The 19,117-nt window shown below is 42.3% G+C and overlaps 1 long non-coding RNA gene across 1 annotated transcript; it reads left to right on the top strand.

Moving 5' to 3' along the window:
• Nucleotides 1–9,045: 9,045 nt before the first annotated feature.
• Nucleotides 9,046–14,079, top strand: LOC131410651 (uncharacterized). The gene is made up of 3 exons (XR_009221373.1): nt 9,046–9,203; nt 11,945–12,050; nt 13,719–14,079. It is a non-coding gene; the product is annotated as an uncharacterized LOC131410651 (long non-coding RNA).
• The last annotated feature ends 5,038 nt before the right edge of the window (nt 14,080–19,117 follow it).

Below are 19,117 nucleotides of genomic sequence, written 5' to 3'. Positions count from 1 at the left end.
ATACATGCACTGAGCTCCCTGGCTATCGTCCCAGCCCAGTAGTTGTGTATGTGCGTTGTTTTTTCTGGTTATCCTCCCATCCCGGCACAGATGGCCAGTTCGTCCCGTGCTATGATGCCCAAAGAGCCTTGAAATGTTACAACTTGCAACTCTCTCCACGGGAGAAGGACCAGTTCCCACTACAGAGAAAGTAGCTGTATATTTCTTTGTGTGCTGGTGGCTATAGGTCAATGGAACTGTCAAACATGGCTGTACTTATGTCAAGACAAATGGACAAATGGATAAAGAATATGTGGTATATATAAACACAATGGAATACTACTCAGCTGTAAAAAAAAAGATGAAATCTTGCCATTTGCAACAACATGGATGGAACTTGAAGGTATTATGCTAAGCGAAATAAGTCAGATGGAGAAAGTCAAATATCTTATGATTTCACTCATAAATAGAAGATAAAAGCAACAACAACAACAAACAAAAACACAGCACAGAGATTAGATTGGTGGTTACCAGAAGGGAAGGGGGGAGGGAGGAAGGGGAAAGGGGTGATTAGGCACATGTGTGTGGTGATGGATGGTAATTAGTCTTTGGGTGGTGAACACGATGTAATCTACACAGAAATCAAAATATAATAATGTACACCTGAAATTTATACAATGTTATAAACCAATGTTACCTCGAAAAAAAAAAGAAGAGGAGATTAGGGCACTGACGGAAACACCAGCCGTGTGCATGCACAGAGAGTTGACCATGTGAACACATGGAGAGAAAGTATCTACTATAGATTGAATGTTTGTGTCTCCCCAAATTTATATGTTGAAACCTAGTCTCCAATGTGACGGTATTTGGACGAAAGGCCTTTGGCAGGCGATTAAGTCATGAGGGCAGAGCCCTCACGAATGGGATTAGTGCCTTTGTAAACGAGACCCCAGAGAGCTCCCTTGCCCCCTTCCTCCATGTGAAGAGCCCTCCATGAACCAGGAAGTGGCCCCTCACCAGATTCTAAATATGCCAGGACTGGATCTTGGACTTCACAGCCTCCAGAACTGTGAAAAATAAGCACTTGTTGTTTTAACCCCCAGTCTACGGCATTTTTGTTATAGCCGCCTGAACCGGCTAAGACAGTGTCCATCTGCTTGCCGAGCAGAGAGGCTTCAGAGGAAGCCAAGCCTGCTGACACCTGGATCCTGACCTTCTAATCTCCAGAACTGTGAGCAAATGTCTGTTGTTTAAGCCACCGAGTCTCTGGTGTTTTGTCACAGCAGCCCAGCAGACTGATGCAAAGGAGCAGTGCCGGTTGTCCAACATCACTGTCAGTCATGGCAAAGGTCGGACCCAATCCAGTCCCAGGAAGCCACGGCCGGTGCTCAGGCTGACTCCTGCCTGCACAGCACACCCGGGTCAGTCATGCTGTGATCTTCATAAGTGTCAGTTCCAGCAGTAGTTCAGTTAATAATGCGATTGACTAGCACGTCACTCAAAGCTTCTGGTTATGCTTACCAATGTGCAAAAATGGCTCTACATCTGTGACTGAATACAGGAATATGGCAAATCACTTACTAACATTCACACAGACGAAATGGCTCTGTCTGTTTTCAGATTCCCAGTCCACATAATTCCTAAGAATCTATTAAATTTGAATAGAGATTTGTGTTTCAAGACCCACATTCCAGAAGATGATTCAGTGGGCCTTAAGAAAAGACCACACTCCTTTGTGAGTTTAGAAATAAATTACATTCTAAGCTTTTACCAAACAGCTTTACAGCTTCTGCCCAAGTCTAGAATCAATCTTTTTCTTAAGTCATTTTGTAACTTAAATGCTGTTCAGTTACCAAAGGAATAATGCTAAACATAAATACACAAAAGAGAAAGAACATGCAGCCTATCCTTAACTCAGTGGAAAATGAGGGTGAGTAAAAGCTTCTCTGGGGGAATGAATTGATTCGATTAACCGTCTTAGTTGAATTAATCCTATTAGGGAACCAAACACTATCCAGTGCTCTGGAAAAGTAACTGACTAAACGGCCCTCTAGTCTCCCGGCACTTAACACAATATAGGGAGGTAAACACATGTCCCTTCGAGTGCTTCATCCACGGTGGTTTAGAGGAAGCTGAATCAAAACATTCTTATTGTCTGTTCTATCCTTGAAAGGAGATTGATATCTGGGGTATTATCATCAGATGAATCACCCTCAGAAGTTTATAAAAAGAGATTTCCCTTAAAGCTATCCTCACAATTGTGTAAATAACTCCATGTAGTTTCTTGCTAAGTACCTTTCCCAGACTTTATTATACAGTCCATCAGCAGGACAGGCATTTGTGTGAAGAAAAGCAGGACTTATTTTCAACGGACTAAGTGCGAAGAGCAAAGCGGCCATGCAATGCCTTGAAAACCTCTGCAGGAAGTTTGAATTAATGAGGATTTGAACATAGTGCCTCAGAAAACTAAAACTGATGATATGTCCCAATGCAAATAGGTAGTCTCTTTGGAAATTAAAATTTAAAAATCAATATCATTTAAAATAGCATCCAAAATATGAAATTCTTAGGGATAAATGTGAACAAGACCTGTAAATTGAAAACTACAAAACATTGCTTAGAGAAATTAAAGAAAACTTAAATAAATTGAGATTTACAGGTTGGAAGACTCAGTATTGTTAAGATGTCAGTTCTTCCCAAAATGATCAATAGAATCAATGCAATTCCAATCAAAATACCAACAAGCCTTTTTGTAGAAATTGACTAGTTGATTCTAAATTTCAAATAGAAATGCAAAAGACCTAGAATAGCTGAAAAGAAGAATGAAGTTGGAGGATTAACACAGATTCTGGCTTTGAGACAAAATATAAACATATGTAGATGTAAATCTATGAACATATTACACAGTGCAACCTTGGCGTCAAGATAGACAGAGATTAAAGGAAAAGCATGGAGTCCAGAACAGACCCCCAGATATATGGGCACTGATTCTTGACAAAAGTCTAAAGGCAACTCAATGAAGAAAAGATAGTGTTTTCAACAAATAATGGTAGAACAAGTAAATATCGATATGCAAAGAAAAGGAGTTTATCTACGTCTTGCACCATGCACAAAAATTAACTTAAAATGGACAATAAACCTCAATGTAAAGCTTAAGCTTATAAAACTTCTAGGAGAAAATTTTGTGACTGTGGGGTAGGCAACAATTTCTTTGCTATAATACCAAAAGAAAAAATGGATAAATTGTACTTCATCAAAATTTAAAATTTCTGCTATTCAAAAGATACTTTAAAAGAATAAAAAGACAAACCACAGACTGGGAGAAGATCTTTACAAAGCATATACGTGAAAAAGGGCTAAGGGCTTGTATCCAGGACATATTCAGAACTTTCAAACTTCAATAATAAAAAACAAAACTCCAGTTTTAAAAAGGGACAGACACTTCACAAAGAAGATATGTGGATAATAAACAAGCACTTGAAAAGAGGCTCAACGTGTTTGACATCAGGGAAATGCAAAATAAAACTACCATAAGATATCACTACACACCTATAAAAACAGTCAAAATTAAAAAGACTGACCATACCAAGCGTCCATGAGGATACAGGGCTGGTGGTTTGTAGAGTGGGACAATCGGCAGTTTCTTTAAATGTTAAACATACGCCTACCATACAACCTAGCCATCCATTTCTGGTATTTTTCTAAAAACTAACAGGAAAATACAGGGAACTATTGGGAGCCTCACACACATATACACATGCACGCACACACTCCTGTCTCGATTGACTTGATTTTTCACTCTCTATTACGTCTACTGTGGCAGTAGAATGTTTTTAGAGCATGGCACTAAAGTGTTTCTAAAATATTGATTGAGTCATCACTTGGCTTTAAAAGTCTTTAATACACTTATTAACCTCCTACTATGTGTAACATTCTCAAGCTTCCAGTGGCTCATGGAAAACAAAAATTACACCTTCCAAAAGTACTTTCTTCCATTTCAATTTCCCAGATTTGACTTGCAAGTAAATCCACCTTCAAATGGCTAAAAACCTCAAATCAGTTCATTGGGAGCCAGGGGGCTGAGTGCATGGCTTTTCAGTCCCACTTTGTTATTTTTCAAACCACTTTGTTCATAAGTATTAACTAGAAAAGCCATTTCTGGATCAATCAGATTCAAATTGAGGTCTTTCTTAAAATGTTTTAACGATTTTTATTCTCTCAATTTTGAAAAGCAAAAAAAAATTCTTTAATCTCACCTAAATTAGATTATTTTATATACTTCAATAGACTAATTCAGAGTGACTCAAGTTTCTTCAAGCTTTGTGACACCTTTCTCTCACACCCCTGTTCTTCCTTCTACAAAAGCTCCATCTCTTGGGCCAGCCCCGTGGCGTAGCTGTTAAGTGCGCGACCTCCGCTGCTGGTGGCCCGGGTTCGCATCCTGGGTGCGCACAGGCGCACTGCTTGTCAGGCCATGCTGTGGTGGCCTCCCACATAAAGTGGAGGAAGATGGGCATGGACATTAGCTCAGGGCCAGTCTTCCTCAGCAAAAAGAGGAGGATTGGCATGGATGTTAGCTCAGGGCTGATCTTTGTCACACAAAAATAAATAAATAAATAAAAAGCTCCATCGCTTGGTTCTCCTCATTTGACTGTCCCAGGAGCCCAGCCAGGCTCACTTGTTTCCTATGCAACTGGACACACCCCTTGTCCTTTATCCCTTGGACACTGTCCCCAACGTTGCACTTTCCTTCTACTCTTGTCCTTCTCTACACCCACCTACCTCACCTACCTAACCCTAATCTTAAACCAATCCAACATCTTAGGTGCTCGAATTCTTCTGGAGAAACCGCAGCACCAGGCTGACAGGCAATGTTGTCCACCACAGCTGGGCTGAGGCCTCTCTGGTCAGCCATGTGCGTGTTCACGGTGAATAGTCTCTGCCATCCCTCCCGAGGGCAAGTCACAGCCATTGGGAAACAGTTAAGTTGCCCTTCACCTCTTGGTGCCCCTCCATCCTACTCCCTCTATGCAAAAGCCATACCAGCCAAGTTGGGGTGGACTTTAACCCACATCACGTATTTGAATTGGCATCATCTGGTGGTCTCCTGGGCTTTGATCACTGGAAGTCTGCTCCAGGACCTGTGCCAAGACGTCAAGAAATATGCAAAGGAGAGCAGAGAGAAAGGTGTGACGCTGGGCGGGAGGAGACTGAGACTGTTGGGGGGATTACGAAGACAGACCTTCAATTAAAGCCTCGAAATGGAACCAGTGGAAAAGAGGGCTGCAGGCTTTTCCAGGGAGAGAAGCAGGAACGTAAAGGCCCGGAAGCACCGGCACATTCAGGAGTTCAGGAGGACAGCAGGGAGCCCGAGAGAGTGGAAAGCCGCGGGAAGGCCAAGGGAAGAGAGGAGGCTGCAGCGGAAGTGACGCCACGTTTTGAAGCCTCTTTTGTGTCAGGTGAAGACATTTTTACTTCATCCCAGAGGAACACTGTTAAAGAAAAATTTAAAAGAATGCACAAAAAGCTCCTTTCTTAGAGGAACAAGCGACAACGGTAGGATGTGGGTGGGAGACTGTGGAGCAGGACTGGCCACGTGGGCAGACGGCCAATGCAGTCACACCGGGCAGCACCCTGTCCTCAGAGGGGCTTCAGAGCAGGGGTTCAGGGCCTCGTGGTTGCAGCCGTGATGACTGACAGAGTCTGTGCTGTGGGCTTGGAGCCTCGGCTCACAGGCGTCCTTCTCCTGCCACCTCCCTGCCTTCCAGGGTCTCAGCCGCAGCCTGCTCCCGTGGCCTCTGACCCCGCGGGCCACACCTGACCTTTCCCACCCTGGCTGGTGTTGCTGTCCCACCCACCCCAGTCCCTCAGCCCTGTGACCTGGGAGAGGGCGGGAGAGGGAGGGTCAAGTGGGAGGGCCCCAGGGCCTCTTGGGGCAGGACAGGGCAGCGACTGTTGCTGCCCCACGTTGCAGCAACATGTCAATATGCCATGACATATTCAGCAGGCAATTCGGCTGGTCTGAGCCTCTCGCCCACCCCAATACAGGTACCGAGCAGGTCCCACGGCGGAGGCTGCAGTCTCCTGAAGGTCAGCTGTCCCCCATAGGTGGGAGAGGAGGCCCAGTGGGAAGGGGAGAAGCACGGCTTGACTTCCCTGCCCCTGGCCGGGGCGTGACGCATAACTCACTCCCAATGGCAGGGGTCCTGCGGCTGGTGGGAGGAGACCCCAGCAGCTGGAGGGCTCAGGGTGTGCACTGGGTGGTGGGGTGGGGTGTGGAGGCACTCGCAAGGGTTGGTACTGTGCCCAGGGGAATATGGCATTAAACAGCAAAAATAGAACACCATGATAAATCAAGAGAGAGAGCATGGAGGAAGGAAAATGTTTCATATTTTAGTACCCTTAAAGGCACATTTTCCTTTTCCACTGGGCCCCACAAATTATTTAGCTGCCCTGGGAGGAAACGGGTTACACTGTTATATGGTCCAGGCAGGGGCCCAGGGTGAGAGGAATAGCATGATTTCTTCTCACTCTGCGTTGGGTCTCCTGAGTTTCACCAGCTCCAACATGACGGTTCAAAAATACCACCGTGGACATTACATTATATTTAGAAGTTCCCAGTCAGTTTCACTTTCTTCCACCAAACTGTGTGCTCCTTAAGGGCGGATTATCTTTATGATTAAGTAAGGCATGATCTCAGCCCTAAAGAGGAGAAAATAATGAGTCCTTAAAAAATGTTTATTAAAAACAGAAGAGTGAAAATGGTGAAAAGCCTCATGGAAGGCTGTGTGTGTGTGTGTGTTGGTTTAATAAACGTGTGTGATCTAATTGAGGGTCACTACAGTAGTGGAAGCTCCCACCTCCCTTACACTAGATGCCCAGATCCTATTTTCATCCTGGAAGTTGTTACCTAATCAGAGAGAGGTCAGGAGAATTAAGATGTTACTGATAAAGCTTCAGCTCTCCCTTCTCGAAATTCAATAGAAGGCCCACACAGCTGGAAAAAAGCTCACATTTGAGGAGCTTCTGGGAGGGAAAAATCTGCTCCCTTTATTATCTATCCAAGAAATAAAGGGCTGAGGAGAGAAAATGAAGGGAATTTGGTTCTTTTCAGATAAAAATGTCGTTATTTTTGTGTTTGCTATAACGATTATTTTCTTTCCTATGGCTTAAGATTTTAAACAATTAAGATATGACCTCAGCAACAAGTGTAAAACATCCTGACAAACCATGTCTCACTTAACACCGTCCCTGCAGCCTCATCACTTATTATTTTGTGGTTTCACTGGGTCCCTGTTGAATCAGACCAAAAGAATAGCAAAAGGATTTCATGTCAGTAAAGGAGGAAAAGATACGTAAGTTAAGGACAAAGACAGTGTTATCTAAAAATTGGTGTAGTCAGAGGCATAGAGCAAACACCAGGAGGACCCGGAAAAGGGCCTTTGCAGGCAACGTTTATTGGAATTTTTGAGGTAAAGAGAGTGTGATAAAACCTTTAAACAAGACAAAGAGATTAAGGTGCGTGCCCTGGGAACCCTAAGGAGAAATGTGGAGGGAGTGGAAGAAGTTGCTACAGAGCCCAAGATGCATTTCCAGCCCTTTTGGTAACGCACAGGAGAGAGAACGCTTGTGGTGGATCCCTGCGGCTCGTGACTCTGGGGCAAGTTTTAACCTCTCACATTCTTAATTTCCTTATCCCTGAAAAGGGACTGATAACAACAGTACTTGCCTCATAAATTGTTGTTAAAGATTAGAAATAATTAATGCTTTTAGAAGACTTAGCTCAGTGTCTGGCATGTATCAAACTCATCAGATGTTATCTGTTATTATGAAAGGCAAGGATTAGTGAGAAAACGCTGGAGACTGCCTGGGTTTTGGTGGAACTGAACCTGAGAGCAGGTTTTTAGTTCGTCAGCTCTATAATAATTGGAAGCTAAACGCTTCCACTTACGTTCACTGACAGCTCTCTCTCTTTCCAACATTTTTTTCCCGGTCCAAGTTCAACAACACTGAGCAAGTTCCTTTTTCTCTGAGGCTTTGTGTATATATGTACTTAGGGAAACAATGTATTTCCAAGTACGTCTGACTTTGTTTTCAATTACATGCTTGCACATCTATCTTTTAAAGAAACAGGTAGTAAATGGCAATAGTCTCAAATGATAGGAATTTTTTTTCATGAAAAGGGTAAGACTTGGCTTACAGATATTTAAATGAGCTCAAACTCTACCAGATTGAGGTCTCTACTATAAGTCCTTCCTCTGTTTTACCTTGGGAGTCTCCTCAAACATGCACCTAAATGCCTTAACTTTACTTTTAACAGCCATGCCCAATGGGTATGATTGCAAAAGAAACAGTGATTAGTTACCCCTTTGAAGGAGCAGTTTGAATTGAAAAGTTTATAAAGGGATTGAAAACAGTTCTGTTTAATCACTACTGTTGCCATTTAGGGATGGCGAAATCAGACATCAACTTTGTTCTTTGAGAAAAGATGGAGCCTCTTGAGAGGAGCCAGGAGCGCTATCAGAATTTTAGGACAGCCTGACCCAGATAACTTCTAGAACTAAAATCTTTGTTATTCTCTATACTATTATTAAAATGAAAGTTGTAAAATTCTCTAAAGGCCGACATAATGACTGATGTTTACACCTATAGCTCCAGTGACAAAGGGCTGTAGCTTATGGAAATAAAGGCAAAACAGCCTTTCCATATGCTCTTGTGATATTGATGAACTAGAAAAGGAGGGGGGTCTCATGTTATATTATGTATTTTCTAAATTACCCATGATTTAAAAGAAATCGATTCTTTTGTCACAATGAAGAAAGTGGCCGTGGTTTTCCTTCACTAAAAAGTATGTGAGTTCACTGCTGATGTCTTTGTAAACACAGACTGAGGGTTGCAGTCCATCTTCGTGTAATTCACTAGGCGCAGGCGTCGTTGTCCCAGAACAGAGGCCAGAGCTGACATCACTACCCTTTCCTCAAAGGGCTCCAGCTGGACGTGCTGCAGGGTGTGTGCCCTGACTCCATGCTCAGCATCAGGGTCAAAGCGAAGGGAGGTCTGACAATGATTCCATTGTGAGCTCGTCACGGAAATGCCAGGACGATTCTCTCTCAAGCTCGGTGTACACAGTGCCAGCACCCATCCCTCTCCTTCCCACTGAGGTCCTGTATCCAGCTTTATAATGCAACCCAGAAGCATGATGGAGAGGAAGAATGAGGGGGAACGTAAGTCAAACAGTCAATATCCTGTTCTATTACATCCTAAAGTGGTGAATCTTACTTTTCCTGCTTCTGTAATTTCTGCCGTCTAGTCTAAAATCTTAGAACAGAACAAACCTAACTGTCATTTTACGTGTAAGGTAATGGGGACACGTAGCGTTCAAAGACCCGGCTCTAGGAGCAGAAATCAGGCATTCCCTAACCTAGTCAGACTCTGACTACTGTATATTATTTTGGAACCCTTAACACACTCTAAATCTGTCTCGGTTGAGTAGAACTTATCTGTCTGTGTACAGTATCAAGACATAAAATGTACAGTTGGGATCTTTCTTGAGATAAACTGTCAGGAAAAATGTGAAAAACTTTGAAATGGGTAAAAGAATGACTGAGTGTTTTGTTAGGGTCATCTTTCCCTTTCATTGTCTACAAACTATTTTACAACTCTAATAATAATACAAAACATTTTTTATCCATAGAAATACAAATGAATTGTGTGTGTGGAACTTCATTCATTCTTGCCGGGTGGACACCGCTAGTCTCACATCTGTCTGCATATTCATGTGCATATGCTCCTGAGGACCTCCACGTGTGTGTTCTGAGGATTCTTCTCTGACTGGATTGTAACATCTTAATGGTTCCTTCATTATCTACTGAGTTAAATAAAATATTTGATACACATTTGCTTTATATTTGCATGACAATTATGGTTTTACCTTTTTTTAAAAAAAAAATCCTTTATCAAGAGCTTTAAACAGTTGACAGACTCTTTGTTCTTTCTTTGAATTACAAGCCCATAGGTAGAGAAACCCTCCACAAAATTAGCAACGTTCTGACTTGCTTAATAGATTATTAACCAATATTTCCATCTTTGGTGTTCAAAGATAGTCTTAAAGATAATGAGATAATGTGTTAATATGCTTTGGAAGCTGCAAATCTGGGGTCACTGGTCTGTGCGGAGTCAGGTTAAGATGGAGAAGACCGTGAGGAGCTCTGGTTAACAGTGCTGGGGGTGCATTCAAGTCAATGCGGCTCTCAAAAGAACACAAGCCTCTTCAACTTAATGAAGGATGAGGCTAAAGGTAAATAGCTCAGATAATGGTTAAATTGGTTCATTTGGACTGTAGCAAGAATGTCTCTCTCTCCCTTCCTAGTATAATGCTGTCCTAAATGGCTCCCTACCTGACTGTTTTGTCTCATGGTTGACTCTAAAACAATGATAAATACTTGAGGAAACATAAAACCAATAAAATAATAACATCATTTCTTGGAAAGTTACTATTCACAAACACTTTGCATTTATTACCAGAGTTATTCCTCACAGCAACTCTATCTGGAAGGCATTATTACCTACATTCTACACATGAGAAAACCAGCTCTCAAAAAGGCTGAATAACCTGCCCCAAAGCATTCGTCTAGTAAGTGCCGAAGCTGGGATTTGAACCCTTTTTTGTTTGACGCCGAAGCCAGTGAGTTTAGCCGTTACGTAATAAGGAGCCTGTGCAGCGGGGCTCTGGAGTTCTACTCTCCGGCTCAACTACTTCAGTTCCCTGTAAGACCACAGCCACGTAGGAGAAGAAGAAGAAAAGAGGACCAGGGAGAAGACTGAAATGGAAAGTTCTGAAATCCAAGAGGGGACCGTGAAACTGTATGGGGACGGAGGGAGGAGAAGAGAGAATTCCAGGAGGAATGGAAGGATCGACTATGTCAAAGAGTATCAGGATGTCAACTGATACAATTAGAGTTTGTGAGGAGCAATAGTAGGTGACCGTTGGCCACCTCAGGAGGAGTGGGGCAGAAACCAGACAGCAGTCTGTTGAAGGGAGACAGAATGTGCAGATGGAATGTGGGGACACAGAAGAAAGAAACTGAAGACACAGCACAGGGAGAAGACGCTGATGAAACTCCCTAAGAGACCTTAGGCAAGTAGAAAAGACCATCTACAAGAGAGAGAGAGAGACGCACGAGCCTTGGAGATGAGAAGGGAAAACACCCGGCCAGCTTCCATTTCTCCGTGACATAGGGGAGAAGGGTGCTGCTGGAGCAAGGGAGTGGGTGTGAGGGCAGCACGGAAAGCACAGGGCAGCTGGACAGCGTCCCGACGGCCGTGACTGGCCACGGTGAGGGGTGCCAGAGCCCACTTACGGCGAGCACGTGACTAGCCGGCCGGGCAGCGCTGCCGGCCAGCTGTGCGTGGGCGTCTGGAGCAGGGCCCAGCCGCCTGGCCGTGCTTCCTCCAGGAGGACGCCGGGTCCCAGGACACCGGACTGTGCTAAGCTTGGAGCTCAGGAGGTGACGTAGGCGAGCTGTAGGGAAGGGCGAGGGGTGGAGGGAAAGGCAGTGCTAGTGAAAGTGACTGCAGTGAAGGAGGAGGACGAGGGACGTGTCCTGGCGCATATGAAACCGCTGAGCCTGGTCGGGTCCTGAGCTGGTCGAACGGGAGGAGAACCAAGCCATGAGGGCTTCTGGAGGAGGAGGAACCGGGATGACAAAGCGCCTTAGGCTCAGATTTCATCTAGAGGGCCAGGTGAGCATGCACAGGACATTGCTGATGAAACGCTGGAAAACTCCCTCTGTGTCTCAACCTGAAAATGTGAAAGTGAATAAATTATGAAATATTAATTTTTTATTCTAGTAGAAGCCATTTTAAATAGACTTCTTTCCAGCTATTTCTGAAATAGCATTAGTGTTTAGAGAACTTATAAAGAGCAGTCTGTAGAAGTTTCTTATTACTTCTTTTTATATTTCAGATCATCAATGTCTTTTTAGTTTGTGTACGCTTCATTTAGAGGTGATGCAAATCGTCTACGCCACACCAAGCAACGCTGTAGTTGAAAGCATGTTTGCACAATGCTTGTAAGTGATGTCTTTACAGAATCTACCTAACAGCACGAAAGCAGAATGAGACAGCACCATGCAAATTGCAATGAATGTTTAAATTTGGTGATTGTAATCTATTTCATTTCTAGCCTTGATCGAGAGTAATAGAAAACTATCAGTTGCTTATTCATGCAGAAAAAACGTTTGTGCCAGTCGTCTCTCTGATTCTCATGTTAATAGCTGGTAGAAAACAAGAGGGGGGAAGCAATTTTGATAACTAGATGAAATTAATTTATTACCAGTTGTTAACACTTTTGTGTGTTTGATACATTTTAGCCTAGTGTTACCTAACTTATTTATTTAAAAAAAGATCACAAAAACTTTAAAAAATTTGCAAGAAATTTGTTGTTACTTAAGGACAAGGAAAGGGCTTTATTTTTCTTTATTTTCCTCTCAGCCCTTTAAGGACTCAGTATTAGTTGGTTTTCTATGTTAGCAGAGATAGAGACTCTATAAACAAGACAAAATCTTGATCTTAATATTTTGCTGAAATCAGCCAAGAAGATGAGACGTCAAATTGGTTTGTCTTGAACCTGCTTAAATTCTCATCCTTGAGGAAATATTAAGTTAAAGCATCTACTTGGAAAGCTTGTAAGATAATTTGAGAGGAGAAAAGGCTGGAGGGATCAGAGGAAGTGTTAATGATGGGCTCACTGAGATGGAGTTGGCAGTGGTGCTCTGCAAATCAATGGTGAGTCATAAGGCTAATGTCTGTACACAGTCTATTAAGCTCCTCTCTCTGTGTCATGCTCAGCATTTTCTCTTCCATTTTCCTATCTGGAAATAATACTATGATCGGCTAATGCACCTTGCTGCAAGAGGCAAGAGAGACTTCAGGGATTTGAGATATGATAATGCCTTTGATCGTTGCACAGATGAATTTTCTGTGCACTTTGCCTAAAGTAAACTGGCCTAACCCCAAAAGGTTAACTTTTGATAAATATTAGTTTCAAACTTTTATTTTCATCTTGATATTTTGAGTTATAATGATATAATTTTAATCATCTGTTTTCCTATTCAAACCCAAATGAAAAGGAATAAAAATGAAACAAATACAGGGAATCACATCAGAGCTGAAGGAAGTTAGATGGAATTTGAAAGCCTTCTAAATACTTAGTCATGTTTGATTACTTTAGTAAGATCTTAGTTTAGTAATTTTTTTTTTTGTGAGGAACATCAGCCCAGAGCTAACATCTGCCAATCCTCCTCTTTTTTTTTTTTTTTCTCTGAGGACGACTGGCCCTGGGCTAACATCAGTGCCCATCTTCCTCCACTCTATATGGGATGCCGCCACAGCATGGCCCGACCAGCAGTGCACCAGTGCACGCCCGGGATCCGAACCCCGGGCCACCGCAGTGGAGCGTGCACCCAACCCCTACACCACCGGGCTGGCCCCTAGTTTAGTAATATTTTAAAATAAAACATTTTTAAATGGGGTATTCTTTTTTCTTTATATTTTTTCTTTTCTAATCCAGTGTATGTGATACCAGCTCAACACAAGGTTGAGGGAAGCCATACTGTAGAAAAGAAACCCTATTGTAACTTTGAATGGCCTCTGATTAACTAGCCCAGACATGCTCTGTGGATTTTATGGCCCCTCCCAGTCACTGTAAGTTGATAACTTTGTTCTCTTGAGTTCCTTAGAAATGTGGTGACCCCTGAACAGAGAGTCTGCTGATAGCCATCATCAATGACGACTGAAAGATAAGGGTACAGGGCGTTGCTCTGGTGTCTGATGCATATCCAGCAAAACCAAAGGCTGTCAAGAACTAAGACCAGATGGATGCCTCCACCTGGAGATCAGATGGATGCCCCTCACTGAGAGTAAATGTATGCCTCCGCCCAGAGACCAGATGCCTCCCCCACCCGGAGACCAGCCCCGTGTATAACTGACCAGTTATCTTTGTTCTGTAAGAAGGTTTTTTCGGACATTAGTCAGCCATCTTCCCTCTTGCTAGCAAGCTGTAATAAAAAGTCCTTTCTCTGCTATCTCCTTGTCTCTTGACTACTGGTATGTCTTGTGGTGAGCTGATGACCCCCTTTTTGGGCGGTAGCATATGTATATGGTAACCACTGGGGCTGAACCCTGCTCCAGGTCAGAACTGCATCAAGAAAAGCTGGTTTTCATCATTTTCTGCTTTCCCCATTGTTATCCTTCCTGGTACTCCATTATATGTGAACATTATATAAACTTAAATATCTTAACATCACTCGAATTAATATAGTTGAACATTAAGTTGCTAATCATTTTTTTTCTGGGAAAATGTATGTGTTCTGGGAAGTCATATTTTAAAGAAAGGTTTCTCAAAGTTTATTTTTTAGCCTTTTCTCTGTGTGGCTGGCCCATAGCCCGCCCTCTAGCAGCTAGCTGTCTGCTGCTGGTCCTGATGCAGAATGGCAGGTCTTGCTGGGAGTCAGGTGGGAGGGGGGCTCTGGAAACAAATTAGAGCCCTAGGATGCATATTCTCATTTTCTCCCATGTCATCTGGCTTTCTCAAGGCTTCTGGGTACAGACCCTCAGGAAAGAAGAAGCCAGGCACTCCTGAAAAAGCTCTCAGCCTCCTCGACTCCCTCCTTTCAGCTGCCCTGTGCTCTGGAATTAACCTGTTTTGTGTAGCCAGGCTGTGCAAAATGATCCATAAATCACCAGACACAGCTTTATCAAAGGGGTAAAGAATTCCCTCACATTTTAAAGCGCTTGCACACAGGTACTTAAGAGTTGTTCAGAACGCCTGGAATTTGTTGTTAATCTATACATACAAGTGAAAAGTCAGAGTGATTTTCAACACGCAAATAGGATTTTGCATGTCTCCATTTTATCACCATATCTTCAATGTTTCAAAATTGTTTGCTCCCTTTCAAAAAGATTCCTAGTGTTTAGTAACATAGTGATGCCAAGCTACTTTCTACATAAAAACATTTTAGAGAGAGAACTGAAAGGCATTTTACAAGCCAAGACGGAGTCCAGGCCCTGGAGTTCTGTTACTCTTGTAACCATCGATAACATCGCTCAGCCTGAAGCTGCTTGGAGCTGTATTCAGCCGCCCTCAGGTTTAAATGTTTGATGTTATCAGCTGTAACTGGGAGACCAAACCAACAATGAGCGCTCAGGTCTTGGTATATCGAAGGGAAGAGACTACGTCTCGACTATCCTATGAAAAAGTGCGTATCTCTAAATGCTATAATCCAGACTCGTGTGCCAGCAAACCTTGCTAAAATTGTTTAAAATTCGTTTTCAGCACCCTCTTCATGAAAGCAGAGACCGACTTGACTACTACGATTGCTGCTGCCTTTTGAAACATTCATGTGATGAAAGATGACAAAAAGTAAAGCAACAGCCCGCTTCTCCGGGAGAAGCCAGCTCCAAGGCCCAGGGGAAAACATTCACGCTCCCTTTTCATATGAAAATCAGTCTTTGTTCAGAGAAGGAGGTGAACAAGCAGAGACTTTTACTGGGATGAGTAAATCAAACCTTCAGCAACCCCAGGAACAGAGCTGCAGGAAAGGATCAACTCCTCATTAGACCAAATTAGGGCAACTCACAGAAAACAAAGCATTTTCTCTGGCTGTGGTGCTTTGCAGCAAGTTAATGCACTTCAGACAACAGCTTGGAGAGTAACATCAACCTGGACTCCGTGAGCAGGTTTTAATCAACAAAAATTTCTTGTAAAGTGGACAAAAGACTTTTCTCTTGAGAATGATTAGGGAAAGGGCCATTTTCTACCTATTTTAAATGATACTGGACTTGAGTTAATCCCTCAGTCCTAAAATATAACTGTTGAAAATGAAAGGCTATACTAGTCGCCCCATGTTATTTTTAATTTTGTATTAATGTCGATGGAGATGAAAAGAGAAGAAACTTTGCACCCGTGCTGAAATTGCGTGGGAGATGTGCGAGTGACCTTGAGGTTGCTTCTGCTTGTAACTGGAAGCAGCACTGTCTGTACCATGACCTATAAGCTGCTAACTATAATTGGATTTAATTTAGTAAAGAGTAAAATGTGCATTTTCAACTTTTAAGTGTGTTTAACGGAAAAGGAGGAAGGAACCTAAATTAAGAAATAATTCTAATGGTGAAGCTATCGATGTTCTCCATTGTAATCCGTTCTGAATATGGTTTCTTCTGTGATAGCACATGGTCTGCAGTGTGACTAAGTTCAGATGGGATTGGTGTAGAGGGAGATGATGTCAGCGTAACCTGGAAGACCAGAAGGTTCTCATGTGCTTTTCCCTCGGCTCCCAGGGTTTTGTGCTGCCAGTAACAGCAGCAGAATGCAAAGCATATGGACAGAGCTGAATTCAGCGAGCCGTGGAAGAATGCAGTGCCATGCGTGGTGTCCACGCACCCCACTTTCTCCTGAGGTTGATCGTGTGCAAAAGAAACAATGGCAAGGGCCCGCCCCGTGGCTTAGCGGTTAAGTGCGCGCGCTCCGCTACTGGCGACCCGGGTTCGGATCCCGGGCCTGCACCGACGCACCGCTTCTCGGGCGACGCTGAGGCCGCGTCCCACATACAGCAACTCGAAGGCTGTGTAACTACGACATACAGCTATCTACTGGGGCTTTGGGGGACAAAAAGGAGGAGGATTGGCAATAGATGTTAGCTCAGAGCTGGTTTCCTCAGCAAAAAGAGGCGGATTAGCATGGATGTTAGCTCAGGGCTGATCTTCCTCACCAAAAAAAAAAAAAAAAAAAAAAAGAAACAATGGCAAGATGATGATCCAAACCCAACCATCTAGACCAGAAAATTTTTTTGAGGATTTGTTCTTCCAAAGATAACCACTTTTCTTCCTGTGTAATTCATAGTATTTTAAAAAAGTATTTTAAATTTCTAATTAGTTTTAGAATTCTTTATCTCTGAAATAAAAAAGAGCAACAAGTAGGTAACAGATGGTGAAGTAAGAGAGGACAAAAGCTGAAAAATCTAAAAGTGAACAAGAGATTTTTGGACATAGACATTTTAGTTCCAAAGAAACAACAGGCTGAGGGTTTTTTTTTTGTTTTTGTTTTTGCAAAGTAGATTAGCCCTGAGCTAACATCTGTTGCCAATCCTCCTCTTTTTTGCTGAGGAAGATTGGCCCTGGGCTAACATCTGTGTCCATCTTCCTCTACTTAATATGGGACGCCACTACAGCATGGCTTGACAAGCGGTGCTTTGGTCCTTGCCCAGGATCTGAACCCGAGAACCCTGGTCCACCAAAGCAGAGGGCGCGAACTTAACCGATATGCCACCAGGCCGGCCCCCAGGCTGACTTTTTATAGGTAGCTAAAATATGATACTCAACAAATGCTTTCTGAGCCAAACACTCTGTTGGATGTTGAAGAATCAGGAGGAAAAAAGTCACTGTCCTGAAAATCGTATGGTATTATTAAAGAGAAGAAACATAGGTATGACATCCGAAAACCTAGAATAATACAGGGTCATGAAGCTTCCATGGGAAATTGTGTAATAAGTAGTCTATAGTCTGTCCAACCAGTCTCATCTATAAAAAGGAAGTTGTCAAAGTTCTTTTAGACTGTCAAACATCTAGAACTTAGTGTCTATAAATAGAGCCTTTATTTTTATGCTTTGAAATTCAACAGCTTTCTCAATTGACAGACATTTGTCTCATATTTCTTGTTATCTTTTCTTACTCATCAAAGAGTACGAGACGATGGATTTGGCAACAAGTAGATTATTAGTAGCATTCAATCAAATGGTTGTGGGAATAGACTCCATGACAAAGTCTTACAGAGGGAATTGATGATATATTCTAGATGAGACTTCTTAGTTAATTCTCTGTGGATCAGTAAAACACATTTATTCTTGTTGGTCATGGAAGGCAACCATATTCCCACTTCACGTTAAGGAGAGAATTACAAATTTATTCTTTAATATTAGTAACATTTAAGTAGATCCCTTTACTTAAACTTCAGTGTCTCCAAGTACGTTTCTAAATTGGTTTCTGTTTTCTGCTCTTACCCTTTTCAGAAAGTGGGGTCTCTTACACGTTCCACCTCTCACCCCTCATGCTGTGTCCAGCTACAGTCTGAGTGAGGACTGGACACGTCCTTGCTTTTCAGATTCCTTCTTGATTAGCTTTTCTTTCACCAGTCTTCTTGATTCAGTCTTGCTGAGATCTGAGCTCGCTGCCTACAAGTGATTTTAAAGGAGATGTTTTTCATTTTATACACTTTCACATAGCAAAATAGATGGTATAGTTTTTCTCTGTACATAATATTAAGTGGCTGTGTCTGCATTCTCTTTCTGTCATTATATAGTTTCACTTCCACATCTTCCAAATTTCTAAAGAGCTCTGGCTCCTACATCACTTAATATTAAAATAATAATAATAATAATAAAGGCACACATAGGAGTAAATACTCGTGATTTTGGGTTAGGCAGTAATTTCTTAGATGCAACATTAAAAGCATAAACAATGAAACAAAAAATTGATAAATTGCACTTAATCAAAATTGAAAACTTTTGCACTTCAAAAAAATTATCAAGAAAGTGAAATGACAACCCACAGATGGGGAGACAAATATTTGAAAATCATATACCCCATAAGGGACTGTTATTCAGAATATATAAGGAACATCTACAGCTATGTAATGAAGTAATAAATGGACAAAGCATTTGAACAGACATTTTTCCAGAGGATGTATAAAAACGACCCATGAGCAGGCGAAAAGACGCTCAGCATCATTAGTCATTAGGGAAATACAAATTCAAACCACTTCCCACCCACTACGATGGCTATAGTCAAAAGGACTGAAAATAACAAGTAATTGTAAAGACATGAAGAGAATGGAATCCTCATACATTGCTTGTGGGAATGTCAAATGGGGCAGCCACTTTGGAAAACAGTTTGGCAGTTTCTTAAAAAATCAAACACAGACTTACAATATGACTCAGCAATTCCACTAATACTTATCTACCCAAGAGAAATAAAAACATATGTCCACATAAACACAAATGTTCATTGGAGCATTATTCACAATAATCAAAATGTGGAAACAACTCAAATGTCAATCAACTGGTGAACTGAAAAACAAAAGTGG

This window comes from Diceros bicornis, chromosome 2 (genome assembly GCF_020826845.1).
Source record: "Diceros bicornis minor isolate mBicDic1 chromosome 2, mDicBic1.mat.cur, whole genome shotgun sequence".
Lineage (NCBI taxonomy): Eukaryota > Metazoa > Chordata > Mammalia > Perissodactyla > Rhinocerotidae > Diceros > Diceros bicornis.
This window is presented reverse-complemented; position numbering and strand designations above follow the sequence as displayed.